Below are 25955 nucleotides of genomic sequence, written 5' to 3'. Positions count from 1 at the left end.
TTTCTATACATTTTTATATATTCACATATATTCAGTGGTGTTCTGGTAAATATTTAACAACTGGCTTGAGGGGATTGAAGTGGAGTTCTATTTCTAGCATTTGCCAAATTCCATGGTAGAAATACTCCCACCGTGGCCAATTTCAAGCTACCAATGTCACTGAAGGAGTAGTTGGGAAAAGGCGCTCACAACTGGCTCTAGAGGGTGCACACAAGCTAGATCTAGCCTGCCACTGCATGTTATGTATTGTTGGTGTTGTTGTTGTTTAATTTTTAAAGGATTTTTTTTTTTTTAAGTACAATCTACTCTCCAATGTGGGGCTTGAACTCACGACCCCAAGACCAAGAGTCACATGCTCTACCAACTGAGCCTGCAGGGAGCCCCTTTTTTGGAAATTTTTATTGGGACAAAATACATATTACAAAATTTGTGATTTTAACCACTTAAGTGTATAATTCAGTGTCATTAATCATGTTCACAATGTTGTAGAAACATCCCCACTATCTGTTACTAAAACTTTTTAATCACTCTAAATTCTATACCCATTAAGCAATGATATCCCATTCCCTCTAACCATAGCTCCTGTTAACCTCTAATCTACTTTGTTTCTATGAATTTACCTATTCTAGATATTTTATATAAATGGAATCATATACTACCCTTTTGTGTCTAGCTTCTTTCACTTTAGCGTAATGTTTTTGAGATATGCCCATGTTTAAGCATGTACTGAAACTACATTCCTTTTTAAGGCTGAATAATTATCCGCTGTATGTATATGCCACATCTATTTACCATTTATCCTTTGGTGGTTTCTGAGGAACCACCAAACTGTTTTGCATTGTGGCTATACCATTTTACATTCATATCAGCAATGTATTAGGGTTTCAATTTTCCCATATCCTCAGCAACAGTTGTTACCTTTTTTTTTTTTTTAATTATAGCCATCCTAGTAGGAATGAAGTGGTATCTTGCTGTGATTTCAATTTGCATTTCCCTAATGATTAATGATGCTGAGCATCTTTTCATGTGCTTATTGGTCATCATATACCTCTTTGGAGAAATGTCTATTCAAAATAGTTGCCCATTTAAAAAACTGGGTCACTTGGTTCTGTTGTTGAGTTTAAGGAATCTTTTATATAATCTGAATATTAAACCCTAATCAGGTATATGATTTGCAAATATTTTCTCCCATTCCATGGGTTGTCTTTTCCTTTTGACAATGCCTTTGATGCACAAAAATTTTTAATTTTGATGAAGTCCAATTTGCCTATTTTTTTGTTTTGTTGCTCATGCTTTTGGTGTCATACCTAAGAATCCATTGCCAAATCCAAGGTCATGAAGATTTAACCTTATGGTTTCTTCTACAAGTTGTATGGTTTTGGCTCTTATATTTAGATTACCAATCCATTTCTGTAAATGGTGTGAGGTACGGGTATATGTAGTTTTATATTCTACTTTTTCACTTTAACATTGTAAGTATTTTTCCATATTAACTACATATTCTTCAAAAACATTATTTTAAACATCTTTATGATATTCCATTATGTAGATATCAAATCATTTAACCATGACTCTGTTTTTAGATGTTTAGGTTGTTTGCAAATTTTCATTATAGTAAATGCAGCTATGAGAACAACCTAAATAAATCTTTGGCTAAATCTCTATTTTAGGAACGATTCTAGAAGTGAGATTTCTAGGTCAAAAGATAGTGCTATTTTTAAAGCTCATCCATTCAACAAATATTTGAGTATTTACTCTGTGCCAGACACCGTGATGCCTGTACTTGTGGAACTTATATTTTAAAAAGGTAGGAGAAGGCAGTGGATAAATAGTAAATATGAATAAACACAGTCTAAAGTGCTATGGAAAAGAGAAAAATGGCAGGGTAGAGAGTGTAAGAAGTGCCAGAGTGTTGGACGGAGGCACTGCCATATTGAATAGGGTAACCAATATAAGACACATTGAGAAGGTAAGATTTTCACAAAGACTTGAAGGAAATAAAGTTACCCAAGCAGATGGCTAAAGAAAGAGCATTTCAGATGAAGGAAAATGTACACAGCCCCTAAGTGGAAAGCCTACGGGATGTGTCCGAGGAACAGCAAAGAGGCCAGTACGGCTGAAGTGGAACAATTGAGGGGGACAGTAGTAGTAGAGGAAGTCAGAGAGGTAAAGGGCTGGACAGTTCACACAGGGCCTCATAGTCCTATTGAAAGGACTTCACTTTCATTCTGAGTGAAATGAGAAGACATCACAGGGGTTTGAGCAGAAGAATAATATGATCTGACTTTCGTTTGAAAAGGGTCACTCTGATCACTGTGTTGAAAGCAGAGTATAATGTGGGCAGTGTGGAGAAGCAGAGACCAGTTAGAAGGCTACTGCAAACTCCTAGCAATAGATGATGGGCCTCAGATCAGGGCAATATCAGCAGAGGTGATGAGAAGTGACGTGCTAAGAGTTTTCACATACTTTGCCAAACTGCTTCCTAGACAAACTATCAATTTGTACTTGCACTAGCAGTAAGTAAGTGCCTGTCTCACTGCTCCCTGCAGCTTTTTAATGCTCATTGGTATTTTGACTGATGATGGAAAGCTGATTTTAAAAGTCAAAGATTAAATCCCTAAATCCCTAAAAGCTTCTTTGGGATTTGTAAATATTGCACTTTAATAATGTATCTTTGTTAGTATGCCTTTCCCTAAATCTTTTCCAACTCCAAAGAAAATTCATCTCACTTTATCCCTCAATCATTTTCTAATTTCAGAACCAAGGTAGATAACTTGTTGTCTCTTAATTAGCATCATGGAGATCTGCTACTTATCAAGAAGAAAGTCAGGGCTTTAATCTGAGAAGCAAAGTGACCCAGTCTCCTAGCTGAAATCTATATTCAGCTTCACGTGAGAGGACTGTGAGGCCAAGGGTAATCATACCCCTGTTTTGTCATTTCAGATGCCTTTTACTTTGGGGGGCAATTATAGGATCTCCCTTCAATGTTTCCAAGTAGAATTATTTTTCATTCACTTGTGTTTGACAGATATAAGATGGCTGAATAGAACGAACTTTATTTGATCCTCCAACCCTCTTTGTTTTATAAATGACATCCTGAGGCTGAGAGAAAGAAAAGGGACTGCTGATGCTAGAATGTACTCAAAGGCCATTTGGTGGACCCTCACATTTGGGTCTAGGGCCTCCTCTATGACACACTCATGGGATCATTCAACCTAGCCCTTACATCTCTACAGATAGCAAACTCTTTCCTTTCCTGAGACCCCTACTACACTGTGAGATTGCTCTGATGGTCTGAAAGTGACTTTTCATACTTCACTGAACTCTATTGGTAGCTTCTGCCCTTCAGAACAGAACAAATTTGAAGACACATGTATCCCCAATTACAGAACTTATCACACTGTACATCAACGGTATGTTTATATTTCCTGTCCTGCTCACCCTCCCCAAACTGTAAGCTCCCTGAAGACACAACTATGTCTTATTTGCTTGTATACAATAGCTTTCGGTCAGTTCCTCGTTCCCGCCCTATTAACACACCACTCCTCCCCTCCCCTTCCCTCAGCCTGGACAGGAAGCATCTGAGCTTCTCAAACATAAGGTGGTGGTGAATAGTCTTTGTGGCCAGTAGAGAATCTCTTCCCCACCATCAACTTTCCTTCTCTAGAAAGGGCATCAAATGTAAGCTAGTCTTCCTCCCTACAACTTTCCTGGTTTGGTTTTGTTTCCTTGTTCCCAACGATATTATTCATCTTGCTGCTTCTGTTGATGATGGTGCTGGCATCTCTAAAGCCTGGCACAGATAAGGCAGAAAATAGGTACTCAATGCAGAGATTATGGCGGGGAGGGGGGGCGGTATTCTGGAGCTAAGATAGGTTTATAAACAAGAGAAACAAATTCAGCAGGGTCCCTGGCTTTGAGAGAGTCACCAACTAATGAGGGATAAAGATGGATAAGTGGATAGTTAGAATGCCTCCTGAAAAGTGCCATGATAAAGGTTGAGAGTGGGCAGAGAAGAGGCCTTCATTAACCAATATTTTTTAGTATCTACTATCTGCCAGGGATTATGCAGGGCACTAGGTGTCCCGGATGTGGATAAGAAAGAGAAAGAAGGACATTCCAGGCAAGAGCATGGAGGGTAGCATTTTGGGGCATCCATAAGTGGCTTGATTTGTACCTTCCTTGGCTCTAAGAAGCAGAACTGATGGGGTAACCATACCTGAGAGGAAAGGTTGTCTTGGGGGCTTGAGCTCATCATTTTATCTTCTTGTAACCATGTCTCCCTTTATAGTGGATGGCTCTAACTTACCTTTCCAGCTATATCTGTCACTATGTATGAGTTTCGTACTGTTAAACCAGACTTCTCTCCTCAACTCCTGACTCATATAGTATCTAACTGCCTACTCAACATCTCCATTTGGATGTTTGCTAGACTATCAAAGCTATCGGATAGCCTGGTCTCTGGAGCTAGACCCAGACTTAGGTATGTATTCCAGCAACACGAATATTTATGTGATCTTGGGCCACTTATTTACCCCCTCTGTGCTTGAGTTTTCATCTGTAAAATGGGACTGTTACTTACCTAACAAGTTGCCCTAAGTTTAAATTAGTTAAGACCTCAAAGCACTAGGAGCCAGGCAAATAGTTAAGACTTCAAAAAGTCAGCTATTATTATTTCAAACATCTCCTTGAAAAGGAATTTTTACTTTCTATCCTCCTATTCCCTTCTAAACCTGTTCCTCTGCAGTTTTCTCTACACCAGTGAATGACAACTCATTCTTCCAGTTCCTCAGGCCAAAAACCTTAGATTCATCCTTGATACTATTCTTTCTCTCCTATCCACATCAGCAAATCCTTTCAGTTCCACCTTCAGAATATATTCAGAATCTGACTCTCTCTCATTGCCTACATACATCTTTCCAAATTACTGCACTAGCTTCATAATTGGTCTCCCTGCTTCTACCTTTGATTCTGTGCAGTCTATTTCCCACAGCAGCCAGAGTGATCCTGTTAAAACATTAAATCAGATCATGACACTCCTCTCTTTAGCTTCCCATGGCAATCGCAAAGAAATCCTTTTAATGACCCACTTGAGCCTCAGCCACCTCTCTAAACTTCCTCTCCGACTATCTGCCCCCATGCTAATCTACTCCAGCCACATTGGCCTCCTTGCTCTTCTTAATGTGTCAAGCATTTTCCCATCTCAGCCTTTTACTCTTTGTATTCCCTCTTCCTGGAACTCTGTTCAAAGGATTTTATATTCTTTCTAAAATAGTACTCTCAACTTTCATTACTCTCTATGCTTCTTATCCTGCTTTGTTTTTCTTCACAGCACTTAGCCTGACATACTATATATTTACTTGCTTAGGGGAGACCATCTGTCTCCCACCACTAGAATATAAGCTTAGTCCACAGTAGCACTTGCTGGTATGCAGCTATTCCCTGCTGGAAGTCTCCTCCTGGCACACTCCAAAGACATTCCCTTTGACTCTCAAAGACCCAAGGGAGCAGAATGCATCCCAGGTCCTGGTCCCCCAAAGCTACCTGGATCTGTGGAAGCTCATCAGGGGTAAAGATATTGAGTTCAAATAATACACCATATACATTTCTCCCACTGCTCACACAAAGATATTTTTTACACCTGTGATTTCATTTGAGCCTCAAAACAACACTAATGTTGGGGCACCTGGCTGGCTTAGTCAGTGGAGCACATGACTCTGGATCTTGGGGTTGTGAGTTCAGACCCCACATTGGGTGTAGAGATTACTTAAAAATAGAATCTTAAAACAAAACTAAACTAATGCTATTTCCCCCATTTTGTAGAAAAGGAAACAGAGGCTTGGAGAGGTGAAGTATCTTTCTGGATAAGATTTTTCAGCAAGTCAGTGGTATTACTGGAAAGGGAATCCTGAAAGCAATAATGCCTTTTCCACACCTGTCAAATAACTATGATTTGGTCCTTGGAAGGAAGTCTGCCCCTTCTATAGTTAAATTCTTTGAAGGTCAGGAGTAAAGAGAATAAACGGAAAAAATGAGCTTTTCTCCTTTGTATCCCAAAAGCTATAGTAGTGATCAGGTTTCCTGGGATTCTGATGTGTACATTTTAATTGCTTTATGGATGTCAATATAATCTAATCCCTTCCTCTTGTTGTCACTAGGATTAGGACTGAAGAAATGTAAAGCTAGTTTTCGATTAAAATGGAAATTAGAAATTGCTTTTAAGAGAAATCAGAGGACTATTTCTGAAATGACTTGATCTTTAGGAAGTAAGAAAGCAAGAGTATCAAAAGGCTAGTGGAAAACTAACTCCCTGGCTTAGGAAGACAAAGAGGATTATGTCTTTGTGATCAGGGGACACTTATGCAATGAAGACATTTTAGGTCTGCAGCTCAAGATGAAAAAGAAAAAAACTGCCACCCCCTTCACTTCAAGGCCTGGTGACCAAAACCCAAACAAAAAATATTTAATTCTCTCAAAATAAAAAAGAGGGTAAAAGGAAGAATATAATTTTGAATCTGTATTATGTTCTGAGCATTATGTCAGGCCTTCTTTATCTAATTTAATCTTCACACTAACTCCATGAAATACCTTAGCAATCCCATTTTAGAAATAAGGATACTGAAACTTAGACTTATCTTACATATCTTAGACTTACCTTAAATAGCTTGTGAACAGAGTGGAGACAGAATCCAGGCCTGCTGAGTGAGACAAAGTCCATTTCTACCAACTTCCCTACCTCTCCTCAAAACATGAGTCTACTCAACACAAACCTTGGGATTTGGCTGCCCACCCCCCCCCCCCAAGTTTTAGCTTCATAATGTGGGAAAACAAAAAATTACTCAATTTGGTCAAAGATGGTTCAGTTACCCAAAACACAACACAACACAACAGCTATTATTCCCACTCAGCATACTAATGTAAGTCATACTGGTGCTATTGAAAAGCATCAGAGGGGTGCCTGGGTGGCTCAGTCAGTTAAGCGCCAGACTTCGGCTCAGGTCATGATCTCACGATTTGTGGGTTAGAGCCCCACACTGGGCTCTGTGCTGACAGCTCAGAGCCTAGAGCCTGCTTCGGTTTCTTTGTCTCCCTCTCTCTCTGCCCTTCCCCCACTTGTGCTGTCTCTCTCAAAAATAAATATAAAAAAATTTTTTTTTTTTTTAAAGAAAAGCATCACACAGGCACTGAATTACAGAGTTAGAAGAGGTATTAGAGGTGATTGAGTCCAATTTGCCACCCAGTACAAGAATATCCTTTATAATGGTCCTCATAGCTGGCCACATGGCCCCTGCTGGCACACTCTTCTAATGATGGTATGCTCAGAAGCCCTTTAGGCAGTCAAAGTTCCTGCAGGAGAGCTCTGAAAGTTAAGAAATTCTTCACACTGGCTAACAACCTGGCTTATAAGGTATCTGACCCTGAAAAGCTTCCAAGCTACTGGTCCTGGTTCTCAAAGAATATGTATGCTCCTTCTGCTCCAGGACAATCCTCCAGAGATATGAAGGTATCAGATATTCTTCCTGAATCTTCTCTTGTCTAAATCCAATAAATCCAATTCCTTCAACCCCTTCTCCATCCTGATTGCCCACCTTTGGCCAGACTTCAATTTACAAATCCCCTTCCCTTAAAGCAATTCAACTTTCTTCTTGCCTTGTTCAGTCTTCTGCTGATGGGTTTTCCCCAATTAAAAAAAAAAAAATGGGCACTTAGGTAACTAAGTTGGTTAAACATCTGACTTCAGCTCAGGTCATGATCTCACAGTTCACGAGAGAGAACAGCTGACAGCTCAGAGCCTGGAGCTTGCTTCAGATTCTGGGTTTCCCTCTCTCTCTGCCCCTCCCCCACTTGTACTCCATCTCTCTCTCTCTCTCTCTCTCTCAAAAGTAAATAAAACATTAAAAATTTTTGAAAAATAATTAATTGACGTATTAAGATGCTGGTGATGTGCAGTCAGTGAAGGCCGAAAGTAACTTAATCCAGATTTCTTCATCATTATCCATCAGCATAGTTAATATCTACCAAATGCTTACTCTGTGCTAACAGGATGTAAGGTTCCTTACAGAGGAACTTAAAGTTTAATAGGGAAATAATATAGCTACTTATATTAATCTACAGGTAATCTATATGACATATAATGAGAGAATGTCGGAGTGTTACCAGAAGGCGGAGGAAGGAGTGAAGAACAGGTCTGGGAAAGCTGGGAATGGCTTGTCAGAAGAAGGAACATTTGATTGGCCTTGAACAATGACTGGGAGCAGTTTGTCAGAGGTGTGAAGGAGTGGGGACAAAGAAATAGATACTCCCTTCATGCACGATGGCATGAAAACGTATGCCACACTAGGCAAACGGCAAATGGTTTAGTACAGTTGGAGTTTATAGTGTGTAGGGAAAAGCAACAAGAAATGAAGATAAGAAGGTAGACTGAGAACAGATTGTGAAGGGATCTGAATGCCAGGCTTAGGGAAAGAATTTATCACTCAATAATAAGAATCCACTGGAGGATTCTGAACCAAGAGTTTCAGATTTGTGTTTTGCCTACTCCAGCAGCAACTGTAAACAGGTTCAGAGTGGGTGAGATCAGAGGGAAGGACCAGATAGGAAGTTACTGCAATTGCCCAAAGGCAAAGCTAAAACAGTAGTGATGGGATAAAGAGGAAAATGGGCAACAACAAAGATATTTAGGAGACACAGCCTACAAAATACCATCCTTACAGCAAAACCTCACTTTTCCTGCTGTGAGGCAAAAGGCTACAAAGCAAGATGGGAAACATTCTAACTGCAAGTTTTATAGGCTTTTTGTTGCTTCTTTTAATAGGCAGAAGGAAAGAAAATAAATCAAATGGGCTCTTGAATCTCTTGGCTCCAGAAAACAGCCTGAATCTGATTTTCTTCCTAGCTGGGAGGCCTGGCTGCTTAGAGTGCTATCCTGGCGAGACTGCAGGTCAGTCTACACAGACAGCGGTTCTACAGGGCTAGCTCTGGACCTGCCCACCAGACTTGAATTTGAGGTAGCCTAAACACTGGCAAGGCCTACCCACCCAGACTCCCACTAGTGAGCCCCATGGAATTTTAAGGGTGGTAAGTAAGGCACTGTTCTTCCCAGTTTAGGGCAAGGCAACTCCCTCTGAGAAATATCCAGTAATCAATTGTGCTCTGACCTGTGTTGCATCTCCAGGGAGGACTTACCCTCTAGTTAAAAAGCCAGTAACCTGTGTGGGTCATTCATCCTGGATGACCCCTAGAAGAAGAAGGCTGCTAAAGCCAGAGCAGGTTTAACATGGCATGCCTTTAGTGCAAAAGCAGTATCATCAATGAAAAAAGATAAGAAAATAGGTTGTTAAATAGCCAAATTATGGAAAGAACCTAAATGTCCATCAACTGATGAATGGAAAAAGATGTGGTTTTTTTTGATGTGGTTTATATATACAATGGAATACTACTTGGCAATGAGAAAGAATGAAATCTGGCCATTTGCAGCAACATGGATGGAACTGGAGAGTATTATGCTAAGTGAAATAAGTCAGGCAGAGAAAGACATACCATATGTTTTCACTCATAGGTGGATCCTGAGAAACTTAACAGAAGACCAGGGGGGAGAGGAAGGGGGGAAAAAAGTTACAGAGGGAAGGAGGCAAACCATAAGAGACTCTTAAATACTGAGAACAAACTGAGGGTTGATGGGGGGGGAGGGGAAAGTGGGTGATGGGCATTGAGGAGGGCACCTGTTGGGATGAGCACTGGGTGTTGTATGGAAACCAATTTGACAATAAATTACATATATAGAGGCGGGGGGGGGGGGAGAGAGAGAGAGAGAGAAAGAGAGGAAGAATAGATTGTTAAAACTAATAATAAAATTGTTCCTTAGGTAAGTACATAAGGCCAAGTGTGTGCTGTTTCTGAAGGGAAAAAAAATTCTTTTACAAATCTAACAGTATCTCCAAAGCTCCCTCCCTGTCAGCATGGGGTATGGGAGAAACCTTAATGGAAAGCAGATGGCCTATTCTGTCTCAATCTTCACTCCAGGAGTGTGCTGCTGCCTTTTTTTTTTTTTTGGCATCTATGAAGGGAGGTCTCAATACTTTACAGATTGTTTGGTGAGTGATTCCCACCCTCCCTGTATTTATTTTCTAAAAAGAAATAAAAGAGCAAGATGAAATTTTGCAAATTGATGATTTAGTCCATAAATTCGTTTTCCTCCCATGTCAATTCACTTTTTTATTCTATTATGCTGTTTTAAGAGATCTGGAAAGGGAAGATCTTGTTTAAATTCAGTAAAACATAGAATACTTGCTTTTTCCATGTGAAGAAAAAATTTGATCCCCATCTCATACTTCTCCAATTCCAGAAAGACCAAAAACTTAAATATTAAAACAACAACAACAAAAACACTTAAAACTATGAGGGAAAATAGGAGAGTATAGTTTGAACTTGGGATTAGAAAGTATTTCTTAGATGAAATCAAAAGGAAAAACCACAAAAGGTTGATAAATTTAACTCACTAAAATTTAAACAAAGTTAAAAAACAAGTACAAAGATATTTATAACAAATGTATCCAGAGTAAAAAACTCATATTTAATCAACAAGGAAATGAAAATAAGCCAATAACATCTAATCACAGTATTCATAGAAGAAATCACTCAAAATGACTAGGGAAAAGGAGGAGAAAGGGAAAAGATGTTCAATCATACTAGTAATCAGCAAAATGTGAATACATGGAATAAAATATCATTTCACACATATCAGAGTGACAAAAATTTTAAAGTCTCACAATAGCAAGTGTTGGGAAGGATCTAAAACCATGGGAATCAGTAAAAGCATTCTGAAGGGCAATTTGGCAATACCAGATAAAGATACACAACCTAGCCATTGGGAAACTGGATTTTTGAGGTGGGTCTTGTGAGGTGGCAGGATTCTGGCAGGCAAAGATAAGAGGAATGACATCCAAACAAAATAAAACCAAAAGAACAATATAAGCACAGTCAGAGACAGGAACCCATCTGAGGACTGACAAGACTGTTTTCTAAAGTGGCTACACCATTTTTTACATTCCCACCAGCAGTATGAGTTTTCACTTTCTCCACATCCTTGTCAACACTTGTTATTACCTGACTTTTTGATTACAGCCATCCTAGGGGTGTAAAGTGCTATCTGATTGTGGTTTTGATTTGCATTTCCCTGATAATTATTTAGGAACTGTTTCATGTGTTTATTAGCCATCTGTATATCTTCTTTGAAGAACTATCTATTCAGGTTCTTTGCATATTTCTTAATTGGGTTGTCTTTTTATTATTGAGTTGTTAAGAGTTCTTGATATATTCTAGATGCAATCTAGAACTAGATGTTTTATCAGACAGATGATCTGCAAATATTTTACCCCATTCTGTAGGCTGTCTTTTTGCTTTCTTGAATGTCCTTTGAAACACAAAAGTTTTCCCCTTTTTTAAAAAAATTACTTTTATTATTTTTTTAACTTATTTTTTAAATGTTTATTTTGAGAGAGAGTGCACACAAGCAAGGGAGGGGCAGGAGCAGAGAGAGAGGGAGACAGAGAATCCCAAGCAGGCTCCACGCTGTCAGCACAGAGCCTGATGCAGGGCTCGTTCTCATGAACTGTGAGATTATAACCTGAGCCAAAATCAAGAGCTGGATGCCTAACCGACTGAGCCACCCAGGTGCCCCCAAAACTTTTTACTTTTGATGAATTCCAATTTATCTATTTTTTTTTCTTTTGGCTGTTTGTGCTATTGGTGTTATATAGTTAAGAAACCACTGCCAAATCTTAAGCTCACAAAGATTTACCTCCAAGCTCTCCTGTATAAGTTTTATAGCATTAGCTCTTATATTTAGGGCTTTGGATCCATCTTAAGTTAATATTTGCATATCATGTGAAGTACTTCATTCTTTCATATGTGGATATACAGTGTCCCAGCACCATTTGTTGAAATGATTATTCTTTCTCTATTGAATTGTTTTTGGTATGCTTGTTGAAAATTGACCATAAATGTGACAGCTGGCTTCTGGATACTTAATTCTATTCCACTGATGCATATGTCTACCCCTATGCCAAAATCACATTGTGGCAAAAGTCACAATAAATCCACATTTATTATTGTAGCTTTCTAATAAGCTTTGAAATTGGGAAGTGTGGGTCCTCCAACTTTGTTCTTTTTCAAGATTGTTTTGGCTAATATGGGTCCTTTGAATTTCCACATGAATTTTATTAACATCTTGTCAAAATCTGCAAACAAACCAGCTAGAATTTTGATAGGGTTTATTTTGAATCTGTAGATCAATTTAGGAACTATTACCATCTTAAAAAATATTAAGTCTTTCAATCCATGAACATGGGATGTTTTTCCATGTATTTAGATCCTAATTTCTTTCAACATGTTAGAGTTTTCAAAGTATAAGTTTTACACTTCTTTTGTTAAATTTATCCCTAAGTACTTTTATTCAATTCATTTGCTATAAATTCATAGTGCTGTACATGGAATGGTTTTCTTAATTTTATTTTTGGGTTGTTTATTATAACTATAGAAATACAATTGATTTTTATATATTGATCCTGTATCCTATAACCTTGCTGAACTCATTTATTAGTTCTATTAGTTTGTGGGTTCCTCAGAATTTTGTACATGCAAGATTGCATCATCTGCAAATACAAATACTTTTACTTTTCATTTCATTTTCTTACCCCATTGCCCTAGTTAGATCCTCCAATACAGTGTTCAATAGAAAGGGTAAGACTGCACATCCTTGTCTTATTCTCAGTGTCAGAAGAAAAGCATTCAGCCTTTTAAAACTAAGTGTAGTAATAGCCATGGGTTTTGCATAAATGTCCTTTGTCAGACTGAGGAAGTTCCCTTCTATTCCTAATTTGTTGGGCCGTTTCTTTGTTTTGTTTTTTTAATCATTAAAGGGTACTGGAGTTTGGCAAATGCTTTTTCTGTGTCTACTGAGATTATGTGGGTTTTGTCATATAACCTTTTAATATGATGCACTGCACTGATTGATTTTCCTATGCTGAATGGATCTTGCACCCCTGGGATAAATCCCACTTGGTCACAGTGTATAATATAATCCTTTCTATAACTTAATGGACTCATTTTGGTAGTATTTGTTGAGGACTTCTGCATTTATATTCAAATGGGATACTGGTTCTATAGTTTTTTGTGATGTCTTTGTCTGGTTTTGGTATCAAGACAACACAAACTAGTCTCACAGGAATTAGAAAGTGTTCTATTTTTGAAAGTTTGTGGACAGTTAGTGTTAATTCTTGTTTAAATGTTTGTCAGAACTCACCAGTGAAACTATCTGGTTCTGGGCTTTTCTCTGGGGGAATTTTTTTTTTTTTATTACTAATTCCATTTACTTGTTATTAAGTCCATTCAGATTTTCTATTTCTTCATAAATCAGCATTGATAGTTTGTGTATTTCTAGTAATATGTCCATTTCACCTAGATATCTAATTTGTTGGCATACAACTGCCCATGGTATTCCCTTATAATCCTTATTTTTGTAAAGTCAGGAGTTAAGTCTCCTGTATCATTCCAGATTTTAGTAATTTGAGTCTTCTCCCTTTTGTTCTTGATCAGTCTAGATAAAAGTTTGCCAACTTTGTTGATCTGCTGAAAAACAATAAACTTTCAGTTTATTGATTTTTTTTTCTATTTCCTCCCTCCCTCCCCTCTTTCCTTTTCCCCTTTCCTTTTCTCTTTTCCTTTCCTTTTCTTTTGAAAGAGAGAGACAGCATGTGCAAGAGAGCAGGAGAGGGGAAGAGGGACAGAGAGAATCTGCCCAGCGCAGAGCCCAACACACGGAGCTCAATCTCATGATCCTGAGATCATGACCTGAGCCAACTCAGAAGTAGACACTTAACCAACGGAGCCACCCAGACACCTTTGTTTTTCTATTTTTAAATTTCTTTTATTTCTGCTCTAATCCTTATTATTTCCTTCCTTTCCCTTATTTTAGGTTTAGTTTGCTCTTTTTTCTCCCAATATGTTAGGGTGAATTATTTGTTTTTAATGCAGGCATTTACAGCTATAAATTTCCTTCTAAGTACCACTTTAACTACACCCCATAAATTCTGGTGTGCTGTGTTTAATTCATTCCAAGTATTTTCTAATTTCCCTCATGATTTCTTCTTTGACCCACTTGTTATTTAGGAGTGTGTTAATTTTCACATAATTGTGAATTTCTTAAATTTCTTCTTTTTTTAATGTCTAGTTTCACTCCATTGTGGCTGGAGAGCATATTTTGTATGAGTTCAATACTTTAAATGTATTGAGAGTTGTTTTATGGCTCAGCATATGGTCTATCCTGAATGTTTCACGTGTACTTGAGAAGAATTATATTTTACTGTTGGACTGTCCTACAGATACTGGTTAGATATGGTTGGTATACAATGTTGTTCAAGTTTTCCATTTCTTTGTTGATCTTGTGTCTGGTTGTTCTATCTATTATTGAAAGTGAGGTACTGGAAGTCAGCAGGATGCAGTGGTCAAAGAAAGTGAGGTCAAAGAAAGTGAGGTCCTGAAGTTTCCAACTATAACGGCTGAATTATCTCTTTTGCTCCTCATTTCTGTTACCTTCTGTTTTGTGTATTTTGGGGCTCTATTGTTAGGTGCATATATAACCATTACATCTTCAGGCTGGATTGACCCTTTATCATTATAAAATATCCCTTTTTATCTCCAGTAACATTTTTTGGGGGGTTTGTTTTAAAGTCTATTCTGTCTGATATTAGTATAACCATTCTAGCTTTCTTATGGTTGCTATTACATTATCTTTTTCCATTCTTTTACTTTCAGCATTTTTGTATCTTTGAATCTAAAGTGGTATCTCCTGTAGACGGTATACAGTTGGATCCTGATTTTTTTTTTAAATCCAGTATGGCAATATCTGCCTTTTTATTTTATATATAGCAGATTTAATGAAGGCATCGGAACAGCAGGCTGTGTTGAAAAGTGAGTAAAGATGTTGACAGTAAAGGAAAAGAGAGGAGATGACAGCCTAAGGAGGTAAGAGGATCCATAGGAATTTTTTTTTTGGAAAGGACTCATTCCTTCTGAGAATCGGGAGAAAGAATCTCCTGCTCTGGCTCTCTTATGGGAGCCATCATAGTCCAGCAGGAAGAACAGGTGCTCTGAAGGCAGGCAAATGTGGATTCAAAAGTCCAGTGTACCACTAACCAGACATGAAATCATAGGCAAGTCTCTTTACCTGAGCTTCAAGAACACAGGGCTATAATATACTACAGGGTAGAAAATTAAGACTTAGCATGCAAAATACCTAGCACAAAACTTGGTACAGAGTAGTAAGTACTTGAATAAATGTTAGTCCCCACCCCTATCCCTTTCATTAAAAGTTCCCTAAATGGTCTTGTTTAATGAAAATCTTCTAGATCCTCAATCATGTCCCTTACCTCCTGCCTTTCCCTCCCCCTTACATGACTCCTGGTGATTAAACCTATTATTGCTTGGCCAAACACAAACTGGACAAAAGCAAGATCCTACCTAGTTAGTGTGGCTCTTTATGCAAACATCGAACCAGTCACTATGCTTTGAATATAGGTAATTTTTTGTGTACTGTTGTGTTTATGTATACTTACAATCTTTTATACATTATAAAGCATTTTTGTCTCTTTAAAAAATTTATAAATGAAAGTATCCCCACATTTTTGCATTTTTCTCATTCATTTTCAGTCTATTATTTCTGCTTTGTGCTACTGGTTAATAGTGAGAGTTAAAGAAACCTAAATGTCTGTCAACAGGGCATTATGAGACAAATCTAAATAACCCAACAACTCAAACTTCCTTAAATAAATTAAGGTGTTACAGGACAGTGCGCAGCATATAATCTCATTTTTATTGAGAAATAATGTGTATGTGTGCTTATTTTACAAGTTCTAGGAAAAAAAAAGATATACCAAAGTGTTAACAGTGATGGTCTCTGGATCAGATGAACTATGGATTTTTTTTTTCTCATATTCAGTATTTCCTGAGTTTTCTAAAATGAGCACATTGTTTTGGAAATAAAGAAAAATAACAACAGAAACCACAAAATGTTTATATTAATGGACACTTAGGTAGATTCCATTAATCTCCTATTGGTTAGATATTTCATCTGTTCCAAATAACTGCTACTCATCCTTCAGGCAGAGCCAGGACTAGAATTCAGATACTTATATTTTTCAGCTTTATGTAAAAATGTCCTAAAAACTCTTTTTGGGCTCTACAAATTTAAGACTGATGTTCCTAGAGACTTATGAGCTCACTAGTGAGGTCCTAAAGGAAGAAGGTAGAAGATGGTATGACATGCACACCAGGACTGGGTTTTCAAATAAGCTGAAATATGGAACATGTCTTCAAAGATTCCCTCCAAAATGCTTCCATTTCAACATATTTTTTGTTTAGAGCTGCCACTAAAGTACTGTGTGACCCGGGTAAGACCCTTATAATCCTTATCAAATTCTGAATCTCCATTTCTGTGTCTGCAAAATAACAACAGCTACTGTTAAATGAAAATCTCCCCTATTTTACAGATAAGAAAACTGAGGTTCACAGTTATGTAAGTGACAAGACTGACACCAGATCTATCTAATAAAGAAGAATAAGGGTAAAGGAATAGTGGATTCTATTTTTATGAGTTATTTCTTCCTTTTAACACTAAAGAGGCATCAGTAGACCTTTCTTTGTATAATGCAAATGATATTGTACACTATTGGATTGAATTAGAAGGTGCATTGAATTATGATTAACTCATGGCCTCATTTTAACAGTTGAGTAATTAGATCAATCTAATCTTCTGAATTTTATTGCTTATTTTATTATGGCCTATAATCAGTTGAAATTACAATGGGAAGTTCAAGAGTCTCACATGAAGGCAATATGCTCTAACAGGCAACATGCTGTAAGCTAACTGAGTACCTCAGCAAGTTACTTAACTACTCTGCACCTCAGGTTCCAAATCTGTAGAACGGGAATAGCATTATCTTGCCCCATCATTACCAACACGTATTGGGTTTAGAAGTCCCAGCACTAGGAAAAAGGGGGATTCCCAAAGGGTTATGAGGAAATTACCTGAGAAATTACAAGGAAAGCTCCCAGACATATGCTAGCCCTGGTACTCCAGAGAACTCAGTGAAAGGCATAACCATGCAACCTGTCACCTAAGTCAGAGGAAGCCTGATTCTTCCTTCTCCCTCACTTCCTGAATCCAGTATCAAGTCCTAAATTATTAATTCATATTCCACAAATGTTGAATGTCTACTGTATGCCAGATAGTGTTCTCTCTAAAAATGTCTCAAGAGTGTCTTTTCCTGTCCATCCTAAATACCACCCTTAGTTCAGGTCTCTCGACTGACCTCTTTAAAGAGCTCCTAACGTGTGTTCTAACCTCCATTTTCTCTCCCTCTAATCCATTCTCTGCACATATCCAGAGAGATCTTTTGAAAATGCCAATCTATCCATCATGCCTAAACCATTCTGGTGGCCAAGAATAAAAGTTCCAAACAAATATCCAAAGAAGGATAAAGATATTGCTATGGATAAAGTTGCAAAGTTCTTAGCATGGCATAATAACCCTCCAAGTCTTCTATCCATCTAGATGTCCCATTTCCCCTCATGGCAACTCTGGCCTGGCATTTTACACTTTACCAACACCAAACCCAAAGCTGTTCTAGCATACTCCATTTGACTGTTCTGCTTCTAGGTCACTGTTCAGGATGTCTTCAATGCTTGATTGTCCTTCCCTTGCCCTTTACCTTATTTCATTCTCCAGAAAGTCTGCCTTGACCTTCCTCCCTTGAGGCTAGAGTAGGGGCCCCTTCTGACTACCCCCCACAACTGGCTTTTCTTACAGTTCTTATCAAATTATATTTCCAAATTGGTTTTCTCAAATTCTCATCCCCCAATTTGGTGGATCTAGTATCAGTCCTGTGATAACTCCCTAAGTTGTGGTTCTCTTTGTCCTTATATGTCACCGACAGGGGTTTCTGCTGGGGCTCTCACTGTCCAAATCTATTTTTTTCAGTTGCCTTCACACTCTATTCACCAAGTGTGTGGCTAATGCCCTGGGTGTGCCAAGACAGACTCATCAAACAACCTCCATTTCCCTGCTGACTCAACTCGCAGTGCAGAAAAAGCAAGTGTGGAATTTAGATTCAGATATAGGCTCTAAACCAGTTTTGCCATTTCAGACTCTAAATTCTGGCACGTTATTACTTCCACTCACAGAGCTTCAGCCTCCTCTTATGTAAAATGGGATAATAACAATTACTTTATGAAGCTGAAATAATAATATTAGTAATAAAACAATATTATTACTTATTATGTGTCAAGTATTATGCTAAGCACTTTACACTGATGTCATTTAACCCTCACAGCTCCTTCATAAGGTAGGTTCTACTACTATCTTTATTTTATAGATGAGGAAACCAGCCAGGGAAGCCATTTACTTGCTGAGGCCACCGTGGTAGACCGTGGGTGGGCTAACCCAATGCTCATTCCCAGCCCCCTCTGCTCTTTGACTATTCAGGCTGGCAAAGCTAAAAACTCATTTTTCCAGCCTTCCCAGAACTTAGAATTAGCCAAGTGGCCCAATTCTGACCGAGATCTACACAGAAATCTCCTGAGAGAATTGTGGGAAAGCCTTTGCTTTCTTAGTAAAAGGACAAACATTACTGATGTTCCTCTATACTCCCTTTTTCCTCCCTCAATCACAGACATGATACTTACAGCTATAGCAGCCATCTTAGATCAAAAGGGGAAAGCCAACAGGTGCAAAAAAGTGCTAAAACTCCCACTCTTGATTTCAGTTTGGGTCATGATCTCACAGTTCGTGGGTTCGAGGCTGCACTGGTCACTGTGCTGACAATGAGGAGCCTGCTTGGGATTCTCTCTCTTCCTTCTCTCTCTCTTCCCCTACCCTGTTTGCTCTCTCCCTCAAAATAAATAAATAAACTTTAAAAAAAAAAAAAAGAGGAAAGCCAAAAGAGTCACAGAATACTGGTCCTGAAATCACTGACCTAATAAATCAATGCCATCAGTCATTGACCTCCAGACTTTTTTTTATGTAAGAAAAATATACTTTGTTTAAGCTACAAATAGTCAAGTTTTCCAGTAGCATCTTCAGGTATTTATACTTCAGGCACTTATACTTTGTATAAGTGATATAAAGTAATCAAATGATGGAGCTAAGACTCAAAAATAGGCAGCCTTAACCATTAAGCTATATGAGAAACACTTAGCATTGGACTTCTTAGGGAATGGGTACTCAAATGATGAAATGATTAAAATAATATCAGTCATTCAGCATTCTTCTTCAAAGTTCCAAGCTCCTCTGGAAACTCAAGGATTGCCAGTAACCTAAAATCATAATGTAGCTGCTCAGGAAGAGGCCACCCCTTTGGACACTGTGTCCAGCCCTCTTGTCTGCATTTCTGAATTCAATTCTCCCAGCTCAGGGTCTACCCTAAGGAGGGAAAAGGGAAGGAAGGTCTGGAGCCAGGTCTTGGATGCTCATACCCACCTATCTCATGGTACCACAAAGCTTCCAGGCCTCCTACCATGCACACATAAGAGGACAGAGTTCAAGGAACTCAGCATAAACTTACAATCGTGACAGCACCTGTGGTGACAGTGAAAGATGAAATCTTTGGAAGCCAGAGACCTTTGGAGGCAAGAAGTGTGGTTTTGTAGCTTAAACAAAACCACAGACTATTGATTTTTCTGCCTCTTTTCCTGCTGAGAGCAGTAATAGCAAAAATCTGATTTAGACACTTAAATTCAAGTACCTTCCCCACCAGCAGAGCAATTTTCAAGTAATCACACTTCTGACCTCACCCAACATGAGTCCTTTTAAAGCCAATTTTAGGGGCCAATTATTTAGTTTTCCTAACATGTGCAGGGAAAAAGATACGATTGCTGGCTATCATGCTGGAAGCTGTAGTTTCTATTCCCATATCCAGGGTTTAGACTGCCTGTTCATAGACCTCCCAATCTGAGAAGGGGCCAGCCACCCCTGTCACAGATGACACATGATCTCTGTTCTAAAGCTGTTTGGAACTCGAAGGGCATTTCTCAGAGAAATTATGGAATTAATGATGGCAAGATTTCTAGATAACCTCAAAGAACTGGGAGAGAGAGAATGTCATTTATTGAACAGTTACTAGATGGCAGATAGGAGCATCAGAATCATTTAGGGAGCTTGTGAAAATAGCTTGCTGGGAACTACCTCCTGAGTTTCTGATTCCAGAGGTCTGGGGTAGGGCCTAATAATTCTCATCTCTAACAAATTCCTACACCTGGGACTATACTTAGAAGCCACAGAGGTCACAGAGACTTTGGAAAGCCACAATTTGGTCCAAACTCTCAACCTTTTTCCACAACACAACTGTGTTCATGATAGCAATGATGAGGGATGGATAGGTACAAAGATGGAGCAGATAGGATGTGTATGAGTGTATACTGGGGAAATGGTAAGACAAATAAAAACCAGATAATTCTTAGATACCATTCATGGTAGCTCAGGAGCTGTCAATGGGTTACAGGTGAATTGAGACACTGATTCCTTAAGCACATAGGGTGTCTGGGAAGGAAGTAGGGCACAGGAACTCCCTCATGGCCTTGTCGGTTTATCCAGAGTTCTCTACAAATACCATCATTTTCTGTGTGGAAGTACTGGCTTAGAGCTAACTGTGCATCACTGGTTTAGAGAAGAGTTAAGAGAAAAACATTTATTCAAACTCTGAGGTCAATTTGCCAGATACTTATGGACCTCTGAAAAGGCTTCATTATTAGAGGCTTGATCATTTGCCATTTAATCATTCAACCAATCAACAGTTTTACTTTGTCCTTTTTTTTTTTAAATTTTTTAAACATTTATTTATTTTTGAGAGAGAGAGAGAGACAGAGCATGATTCGGGGCAGGGGGGCAGAGAGAGGGAGACACAGAATTTAAAGCAGGTACCAGGCTCCGAGCTGTTAGCACAGAGCTTGACGCAGGGCTCGAACCTGCCTACTGCGAGATCATGATCTGGCCAAAGCTGGACACTTAACTGAGTCACCCAGGTGCCCCAAGAGTTTACTTTGAATTAGGCACTATGTTAAGCACTGAGGACACAGTAATTGCCTATGAGAGGAATAAGTGTTCCAGAAATATAAACAATTCTAAGGCAGTAAATAATATAGACAAGTAACTCAGTGATTAAGAGAATGGAATATCCAAACTTAGACTTGATTCTGGCTCCACTACTCTGTGATAGGGACAAGTCTTTCCATCTTCCTTAACTTGTGTCTATATCAATAAGAACTTTGGAAAATAAAGGTTAACTAAAATAATGATGATACAGTTCTCAAACTGGGCACAGGAACCCCTGTGGGTACTCAACAGTATACTAAAGGGTAAATGAGCAAATATAGTGTACTTTCTGGGTAAGGTAATTATACCAGAGGGTAAACAATTTAAATTACCTGTTGTACAGAAAACAACTATGACTATATAATGGTGACTTAAGACAAAATTCTTATGCAGTTTGAAGATAATGCAGGGGCTTCAAGTAATTTTTAACCTTGGAGATCCGCTCTGGGCTATATTCCCCCACTGATTCAGAGATGAATTTGTTCTCTGATGTCAAGTACACTTGGGTAGGAAAGTTTCCAAAATACTGTGCATGGCCAATAATGGATGACCAACAAACAGCAACCATTATTAGTAATAATAGATAGCTGTTAGTTATTACTAACCCTTCCACAGGAGAAACCAACTTACTCTGTAGTGTCTAGGGTAGATAAAGGTGTCCTCTCTACCCAGGTATCCCTTTTTTCCAAGCTCTGGACTTTTCCAGTTGCTCCCCAGAAACCCTGTGATTCCTTGGGAAGTAGAACTCCCAGGAAGCAGGCCAATTTTCCCCCATATGCCAGGGAGTTCCCTTCAAAAAAGAATTTCAGCACCAGTAAAGTAGCTAGTCTCATCAACCTCCAGGCCTCCCTGGCCTCAGTCTGCCCAAGGAGTTAACCCCCAGGATAAGAACAATCATGGACCCAGCAGCTCACTCCTAATTAGCTTTGTCTCATTTAAAAAGCTCTTACTGATCAATTATCTCCTTAAAGTCTTACAAACAAGTGATAGATAAGGTAGGTATTATTATTCTTACTTTATAGAGGAGGAAACTAAGGTCCTCCAAAATAAAGTGATTTAAGTTTTCAGTTAGAGACAGAGCCAGGGGTCAAACTCAGGTCTCTGACTTCTAGCAGAGATTCTCCCCACTATATTAAGCAAAAGTCATCATTCCAATGAGAATCTACGTAGCACGGCCAAAAATTCAAGTCCTTTATCGATATTTCGCCAATTTTCAGCTGTAGTCACAGCCACAAAATTATATTTTCATTGACTAAGAACCATAAGTAACTAATAGAAAATGAAATTAAATTGCATGAGCTTAATCAGCAGGACAAGGGCCCTAGTGGTGACTATGGTTATATCCGACCTTTCATAGGAGGACACTTATGAAAAGGCTTTCATGGTTTCCTACTGATCTTGCCCAAGAAGGTCAGGAGCTCTGGGGCAAGAAGCCCTGAGAAGATAGAAGGCACAGTCACTACAGGAGAGGGTTCTCAGCTGACTGCATCTTCCCTGTTTCTGAAATCTTCATCAACACCAGGGATTCCAAGAAGGGGCACAGAAAATTTTGTTCAAGAAGCAAAAGAAATAGTTTAAGGGAATGAGTTAGCCAGTTGTTTTAATGAAAGAAGGCTAACAAAAATTTATAGATTAATGCCCAGAATGTTAGAGCTGGAAGGCAAATTGCTAAACAACACATCTAAGCCCCTCAGCCTGGATGGGAAGGGAAGGCAAGGCAAGAGAGATGGGCAGGCCTTGCTCCAGCATCTTGAGTCATTAGCAGCAGACCTGGAACTCGGCTTCTCTTCGTGCTTCCAGACCTAGTTCCATGCCTGACTTCTCAGAAGCCTTTCCTGACACAACCTCTGCCAGAGTTGTGGCCCCTCCCACATACCCACCAAGTTTTCATGGCAATCTGTACATCTATTTATTAGGTTAGACTCTCGGAACACAATGGCACATTTGCGACAGCATTTATCTCAGTGTGCTGTAACTGTCTACTTACATGTCTGTCTTTCCCCTTCTTAATCTGTGCTGGTTAAGGTGGAGAGTCAATAGAGGGGCAATACACACAAAAGACACACTGTATGTGTTGTCTTCACAAAGCTGATAATCTCACACTTTGAAGAACAGGGTGTATAAGACAATTAGAAGGTCAGAGTTCATCTTGAGCAGTTCATTTAGCTCCCTACTATAGCAGCAGAACGCTTTTTGTCAAACAAAACCTCATCCAGAAGCCTAATACATAAAATGGGCATGAACAGATCTCTACCGGAGGGGAAAGGGGCACCCACTTGGCTTACCTTTCCCTTTAACAGCTCCTAAGGCAACCTCCTACTTTTTTGAATGAGGGAAGTGAGCCAAAATAAAGAAACTATTTATTCTAGGTCTTCCCCTCATTCAGCATAAGATAGAGGTCAGAGGAGGGTCTTTAAAGCCTGGCAAAACTAATGAAATCCTTTATGACCTTGGAAAAGTCATTTAAGCTCCTTGTGTCAGTTTTTTCATCTAGGGTGGGCAAGAAGGACCTTGTCCTCCAAATACAGGGTTTATGAGTTTGCCTTTGATGGCTGAGGGGCTGACAGAGGCTTGCAGCCATGGTCCAACCTCCCTGGGCTGAAGTTTATTCCAGAGGATTTAAAGAAACAGATGGATAAACAAAATGTGACAGATACATTATATGGAATATTATTCAGTGATAAAAAGGAATGAAATCTCGATACAAGCTACAACCTGGATGAACCTTGAAAACATTGTGCTAAATGAAATAAACCAAATAAAAGGACAAATATTATATGATTCCATTTATGTGAAATATTTCAAATAGGCAAATTCATAGAGACAGGGATTTAGAGGTTTCCAAGGGTTAGAGGGAGGGGGGAATGGGGAATTATTATTTCATGGACACAGAGTTTCTGTTTGGGATGATGAAAAAGTCTGGAAATAGTGGAGATGGTCACACAACACTGTAAAGGTACTTAATACCAATAAATTATACACTTAAAATGGCTAAAATGGTAATTTTTATGTATATTTTGCCACAATAAAGCAAAAAAAAATGTAAGTCTACTTATATTTCGCTTAAGGTGACACTTAAAAGCTACATGACCTTCAGCAAGTTACTTAATAAGCTGAACCTTATTCCTTCATATGTATAAGGATAACAGTTCTCCCTTGTACGGTTATTATGAGAATTGGAGACAATGTCTGTAAAGTGCGTGGCACTGCACTGACAGTCATTAATGGTAATTATTACTATAATAATTATCAACAGCAAGAGTAACATTATAATATAAACATAATGATAAATAACTTAATCCAATAAATATATAATGAGTAACTAACTGTCTGCTCTGTTCTAGGCACAGAAGGTACATGACTGCTGCTCAAAGAGCTCACAGTCTAGAAAGACATGAAATAAATGAACAACTACAGAAAACAGGAAGCCAAGAAGGAGCAAGGAAATAATAATCCAACACCACGACCAACACTTCTTTCTTTGGGGGAAAGGTTGATCTTTTCTACAGAAGTGGGAAATCATTTTGTGATCCAGGAAAGTAAATCTGTCATAAGCCAACAGCAAGTTAGTTTAAAGTGCATGATTCTTGCCCAGACAAGATTTAATCCATCTGCTTTTTGTGTTGACATCACACATTATGTATCAGAGGCAGACACACTCACTTCTTGTGTTCTCTCCAAAACCCAGAGAGGCTTTGCCTGACAGCTTGGTGGAATAGGAAGAGCATCGCTGCAATTTACTAATAGCATAAAGTTGCACATATTTATTAACCTGAGTCTTCACCTATAAAATGGATGTTTTAATAAAAATTTCTAGGGGCATCTGGGTGTTTTGACAGCTCAGAGCCTGGAGCCTGCTTCAGATTGTCTCCCTCTCTCAGCTCCTCCCCCACTCACACACTGTCTCTCTCTCTCTCTCTCTCTCTCTCTCAAAAATAAACATTAAAAAAAATAAAAAATAAAAATTTCTACCCATAGTACTGTTGTAAGGACTCAATGAAATTACAAATGGTAAAAAGTTTTCTAAGTTGTAAAGTATCGTACCTCTTATTTATTATTATCACGAGTTTTGTGGGCCCTGTTTTTTCAAGCTTCAGAAGATATCTGTCATTGGTGAGTCAATTTTTGTTTTTTTTTTTAAATTTTTTTGAATGTTTATTTATTTTTGACAGAGAGAGAGAGAGACAGAGCATGAGTGGAGGAGGGGCAGAGAGAAAGGGAGACACAGAATCCGAAGCAGGCTCCAGGCTCTGAACTGTTAGCACAGAGCCCAAAGTGGGGCTCGAACTCACAGACCGCAAGATCATGACCTGAGCCAAACTTGGACACTCAGGCGCCGACTGAGCCGATTGAGCCACTCAGGCGCCCCCAATTTTTGTTTTTAAAAGTCAAATCTGGCTTTGTTACCAAAGAAGCCAAGACCCAAAATGAGCCTGTCCAAGGCTGACTACATAGTTAACATTAGGAGGTTTGAGGACAGCTCTTCCTTGCTAAGAAGCTCAAAGGAATCATCAGACTTCAACTATCATTGTTTGAAAAAAGAAAATTTGCTATAAACCAAGTTTGTTTCCTCTGAAGATCTGTGCTATCTATACAAAACTCATAAGTAGAAAAATCTCCCTATTCCATTTAGTCCATACAGAGGGGTTGACCAGTCACAATAGATTACCCAAATTAAATGTTCTGGGCCTCAGTTCATTCACCTACAAAGCAAGAACAATCTCTTCCACATTGGCTACCTGTCCCAGACTCTCCTTGCCATGACAGAGGGCTACTAACTTCTCTCTTTCTTCTTGTCTTCCCTTCCTTC

General features: G+C 38.8%; 1 protein-coding gene and 1 long non-coding RNA gene across 3 annotated transcripts in view; one reads left to right on the top strand and one right to left on the bottom strand.

Moving 5' to 3' along the window:
• FAM168A (family with sequence similarity 168 member A) overlaps positions 1–25955 on the bottom strand; it is a 185856-nt gene that overhangs the window by 22352 nt on the left and 137549 nt on the right. The gene's annotated exons all lie outside the window — the stretch shown is intronic.
• LOC124505291 (uncharacterized) lies at positions 14223–24998 on the top strand. The gene is made up of 3 exons (XR_006960607.1): positions 14223–15024; positions 16548–16621; positions 24490–24998. It is a non-coding gene; the product is annotated as an uncharacterized LOC124505291 (long non-coding RNA).

Source organism: Lynx rufus, unplaced genomic scaffold (genome assembly GCF_022079265.1).
Source record: "Lynx rufus isolate CCGP_SWC_20201006 ecotype Redwood Valley unplaced genomic scaffold, mLynRuf1.p SCAF_9, whole genome shotgun sequence".
In the NCBI taxonomy this organism is placed as follows: domain Eukaryota; kingdom Metazoa; phylum Chordata; class Mammalia; order Carnivora; family Felidae; genus Lynx; species Lynx rufus.
The sequence above is the reverse complement of the archived record's forward strand: the minus strand, read 5'-3'. Positions and strand labels throughout refer to the sequence as shown.